Genomic DNA, 6,047 nt, shown 5'->3' on the forward strand with positions numbered 1-6,047 from the left:
AAATAGACTTCCCCAAACTGTTACCGCAAAGTCAGAAGAACACCATTGTCTAAAATATCATTATGTTGTTGCAATAAGTTTCCTTTTACTATTGGCATTGTTTTATCTATGAAGCCATTCCTGGGCTAGCTGTGTGTCTACATATCTATGTGTTTACATGAAAAGGAAACTTGCAAACAATTATGCTCTTTTTGTTGACTGTAGCTAAGGTTTGGACAGAGTTTGGTAAAAGAGCTTTCATGTATGCTGCTCCCTGTACTTAGAATCTTCTACAAAATGAATAAAAATTACAGTCACTAGTTTCTCTGGGCAGGTTTAAAGGTTTGCTGCATCATCATCTATCTGCCAATGTCAGAATGCTTGCTAGGAGGTTTTTAATGTGTCAAATTGCTGCTGTTTCTCAGTAAAATTCTAGTATTAAGGTTGTATTTTTATTTTCTCTTTTATTGTAATTTAATTATTTTATGTTGTTTGAAGTTTATGTTGCCGCCTGTCTTGGTCAGAACATTCTTGTAAGAGATTTTTAATCTCAATGAGGTTTTCCTGGTAAAATGAAAGGTAACAAAAATAAAACAAAATCTAACCCAAACCATAAAAACAGCTCCACAAGAGTAGTGTCCACATACTTTTGGCCATATAGTGTAACAAAGATTCATCTGTTTTTGTCTTTCAGTCGCCAACCATCTTTGGCGCTCCCTGCTGGAGCTTCAGGGAAGTTATCTTACTGTCCAATTCATCCATGAAGCCTTCATCCACAGACTCACTGTCCACCTCCTCTCCCTCCGCCTCAGTGGGCAGAAACACATGAAGCTGGGTGCGTCCTGGACCAGCGGCCATGGCAGGGCGTTGACTGCAGTTCAGAAGACACGGCTTCCCAACGACAGACAGAGGCTCAGCCTGAGACTGCATCGCTAAAGGTCGGAAGCCACCCTGTGCCATCTCTGAGCTCAGGGTTGGGTTATGTGAATGACGCCTCACCGGTCTTGGCTTGGAGCTGGGCTGGATGGCCTGAGAGAAGTGAATATAGGCCGACCTGCTGCAGCTTTGTACCTGGTGCTGGTGCTTCTGCTGCTGACGAGGCTGGCTGCTCTTCCAAAATGGAGGAGGTGGGGGTCGTTTTTGTAAAACATTGGGGCGACGGTTGCTGGAGAATCCCTCAAATATAATGTTCTCCTTTGGGGTGAGGAGGGATGGCTCACTGAGGCTGTGGAGACAGAAATGGAAGGTTTAGTTGTAAAAACATTTTCAGGAATAAACAGTATGTTGATAACAAGACTCAGAGTCTACAGCTATGTCGAGGCACAGCGGTGCTTTAAAGGGAAAGTAACATGCTTTTTGTGATTCTCTATCATTTATATACTGTTATATTGTCAGATATAAAACATGGTCAAAGTACCAAAACTCATGGTGAATGTTTGTAAAAAGGCTCCCTGAAAGTCAAAAGTCAGGGCTTCAGCCTTCTCCAAACGCCCTGTTTGCAAAGTTACCTCCTTCTGATGTTATCAGAACGTTCACGCATGCCCACAAACGGCCGTCTGTTCAGTAGCCTTTGTTGCTAAGGTTGGTCTGCTGGCTGTTTGCGTCACATATTTCAGATCGGACTCAGGCTCGAACATGAACGAATGTATTTGAAGTTGAGATAAATTGACATTTTGAGTAAAGAACGAGAAACAGAAATGAAATCCTGCATGATATAAAGTTTATCACTGGCGCTATATTCAAAGTTAAGGGCTTGCCTGTGATTACGATTCATCCTATGGGAAACATTGATGTCTTAACCAAATTTCATCACGATCTATCTGATAGTCATCAGCTCAGAACTCCTCCCTACTTCCTCTTCATTTATCTGATAGTCATTCAAACCCGGCTCTGCTTGTGGTAGCCATCAATCACTCAGACAGTGACAAAAGTGTGTTTGTGTGTGAGTGTTTAAGAGCCTGAAGAGTGTGTGTGTGTGTGCGCGCCTCACTCAGGTTTCTCCCTCCTCTGAGTGAAACCAGCGTGGCACCACTGGGTGCTACATCAGGCGACGGATCAATTTCCACACCTGAGATTTATGGCACACTGGTCCCTGGCCTTCTGTACTCAAAGCAAACCAGTGGGGGAGCGTAGAAGCGGCCTACATAATGCTATCAAATGGGGACGGACCCAAGAGGAAACAATTACAGTGTAATTCCAGTCAAGCACTCAAACTAAGCTTTGGCAGGTAGTTTTGCTGAAATGAATAGGAGAGACAGTGGAGATAGGGGGAAGGAGATGACACACAGGGGATTAATCACATTCAAATCCGCAGTGATGCAGTTACTGTAGGTCACCAGGATATCCTGGTGTCAATTATCTGAACACACCACTGACTCTGCCCTTTGTTTTGTGTTTTTTTAAGATACTTATTGTGATATTTCAGTCATTTAATGCACACTTGGCATAGCAAGTATATGAAAGTGTCCAGTCAAGTGAAGTCAGTTTTATTTATATAACAAAAAATTACAATCTGGACAATTTTACGACACCTTCTGTCCTTAGACCCTCTGTTCAGAGAAGGAAAAACAGTCCTTTAGAGCAAATTAACAGCTTGAGCAATCACGCCAACATTTGATCATCATACTGTGACTTTGGCCGCATTTACATTGACACTTTTATGTCAGTGTAAATGCAGTTAATCCACGGGGACGGATCCTCAAGCAGACACAGGCAACAACACTTGATCTACAATTACTGATTTCAATCATTTTTACAAACAAAGACACACTGAGGACAAGATCAAAACATTTTTGTAAATAAATCTTGATGTATCTTTTAAAATAATACAGTTTGGTATCATATATATAAAAGTAAGGCATCCTCACATTTGAGAGGCTGGAACCAGAGAGTTTGAATTCTTTCAATCATCTAATTAATCGACAAAACGTTTCAGTTCTACAACAAAGTTTTTCAGGTGAAATCCTACAACTCTTCTGAATGTCTCACATTGGGTTTTACCACATAAGAACAATCTGAGTAAAGTCAGATTGATGTTGTCACTCACAGAAACCTTTAAATAAACCGACCACATTTACCAGCCCCAGTTTGATTTTTTGCCTCTTATCAATGAGTCACAGAGTTGAAAAACAATGACCTGAAAGTATTCCCATAAATCCTGTAAGATTCTTCTAATGATCAGGATGAAAAAATGTAGAAATTTTGAACCCATTTCCAAAACTGTGTCTCCTAATCCAAATAAAGATGGTAGCCAGAAGTTGTCAGTGCTTGTATGACGTTGAAACACAGTGTAAAGTTATATTTCTCTATATTGATATTATTTTATTTTATATTTCATTCATACACAATTACATGTTTATAGTTTTAAATATGGTCACAACTTTGGTAATTACTTTAAAATCTTTTTTTATTGAGTAGTAGATTGAATTGCTTTTCATACAGATGGTTAGAAGAGTCTAGAAATACTTTAACAACAGCAGTATTGTTGATTGTTGAATAAGCAGAAATGAACAACGCAGTAGGAATGACAGTACAACGATTATTTTCTCGATTAATTGATTGTTTGGTCTATGAAATGTTAAAAAATAGTGAAGAAATAACATTCACAATTTCTTCAAGGCCACAGTGATGTCTTCAATTTGTCTGACTAACAGTCTAAAACCTTAAGATATTAAATTCACTGTCATATATGACAAATACAGCAAATTGTCACATATGAGAAGCTGGAATCAGAAAGTGTTTAGCATTTTTGCTTGAAAAATGACTAAAATTATTTAACATTAATTTTCTATCAATCGACTTATCAGCTAATCAATTAATCGTTGTAGCTCTTCAGTACATGAAGAGGGTCCACATACACATAGAGACCCCTGCAGCAAACTGAACCCACCTGGTTCTTTAGCCAAAAAACTAAATTCTGTGAAATTCTTTCTTAATATACAACTTCAGCTCACCTGAGACGAGCCATGCTGCTTCGCCTGCGAGGCCCTTTGGCTACAAGGGAGGGCAGCCTCAGGGGGGTCTTGGTCCCCCTGCTGCTCCCTCCTGCTGTGGGTGGCGGGAGCACAGTGCTGGTGAGCAGGTAGGTCTGGACTGAAGCTCTGCTCTTCTGCGCGGCTCTCTGGTGCCACTGATGGGGCTCACTGACGTCCATGCCCAGGCCGAGCACAGCTGTCGGGGGTGCAGATCCAGCGGTGCCACTCATGGATCTCTAGAGTCTGTCGCACCTGGAGGAGAATATACCTGAAAATGCCCTCTGATGGTTAAACTAGAGAGTGATTTCTCCTGGCACACCTGTGCAGCTCTAAGCATAATCACTTAAAGGATGACAGATATGAAACAAAGACCTGGATCTCTCCGTCTGCTGAGCTACAGGCCCCGGGGGGTGACTGGAGAGGGGGACAGTAACGCTCTGCCTGTGGGCAGCGGACGTCATCAATGATGCATGTCCATTAATGATGCATGGCTGAGGCTGGTCAGGTGGACGGCACCTACTTTACCTCGTCTCCCTCTCTCCCTTTCCCTCTTGCTCAGGTCAGTTTACAGACAGGTGGTAAACACACACAGAGTGAGTTTTAAACAGAAAGCCTCGTTCACTGGTTATAGATGTGAAAATGTTCAACTGTGGCTCACTCTTAATGCCAAACACTTCAGTTGTTTAATGGTTTTACTAATTTTTCCACATAAGAAATATCTAAAACCACCAGAAAAGGTGTTTTCACTGTTATTTGTGACAATAATCGATTGGCAGAACATTATTCTGCAACTATTTTGATAATTAAAATAGTTTTAGTCATTATTTAAGGACAAATGCCAAACATTTGCCAGCTTGGGCTTCACAAATGTGAGGATTGAAAGCTCTTATGTTAAACGATAATAAACTTAATATCTTTGGGTTTTGGTCTGTTGGTCTGACAAAACAAGACATTTGAAGACATCACCTTGGGCTTTAAGAAATTAGAACGGGCATTCTTCATTATTTATGGACATTTTATAGACTAAATGATTAATTGAGGAAATAATCATTAATTGCAGCTGTGCTCTCATCATCTCTCATCTTTTAGGGTTCTTTTTGTTGGTCCTGATGTCTCCTCTAAGTACAGGATTACTGTTTCAGTAAAATAATTTGAGTTTAAAACTAAAACAATGTTCTGAGACTGTTATTTTAGTCATTTTTGGTAAATTTAAAAGCAATTGTTTATACCCACTGGAATTTCCTTGAAAGACCTCATTTTAAACCCAAGTAAAAGTTTATGAATCTATTATTTCTTAAAGCTGAATACTTTGTTCGGTTCATCTGTTGTGCTCTGACACCAACACTAGTTTACACATTAGCTACTAATTAAAATGAAGTGCAATGAATTGTAAGTAAACCAACTAAAGTCTATTTTACCTATAAAACAAACTCATAATATTAAAATGGAGGGTTTCAGATTAGTGCGTTTGATGAGTTTTATGTTTCCAACATGCTACTGTGTCACTTATACACACTGGATTTTGTTTGGTTTACACAGACTTATCCTCTGTAAAGTAATCTAAAAGCATGTTTTATGATTACCTTCTATAGAAAAAAATCAATCTTTTGCACTAAAAACAGTTGTCAGGCTTCCAGAACAGCTTTAAAGCTCAGTAGTTTGATGCTGTACTGGAGGAGTAAAGCTCAAAAGTTTTCAATTAGGTTGAGATGTGGAGACTGAAGGCTGTAGCGTAACGTACAAATAATTCACAAACCATTCATTAACCTCTGAGGTCCTGTCTCGAAGCATCTGATTTCATTGTTTCTCCCTTCTGCTGTTTCCTTTCTCACCTCTCTACCTGCTAACAGCCTGTTTACAGTCAGTGTTTCAGTGCCAGGATGCAGCTCAGGTCAGACAACGCAAACCTGACACACATTCAGCCTCCCTCGGTCGGCTCGTGCCTTCAGACTCCTCCGGATCATCTTGCTCCCTCTGAGCTGGATCTCCTCCAAGGTTGACAGCCAACCCGCAGGATACAAGTGTGATCTAGAAACATTGCACCTTTACTCTTAATTGTAACTGGACTGGCCTCAGGGAGCATCGGAGGATCGG

This window comes from Thunnus thynnus, chromosome 15 (genome assembly GCF_963924715.1).
Source record: "Thunnus thynnus chromosome 15, fThuThy2.1, whole genome shotgun sequence".
Classification (NCBI taxonomy): domain Eukaryota; kingdom Metazoa; phylum Chordata; class Actinopteri; order Scombriformes; family Scombridae; genus Thunnus; species Thunnus thynnus.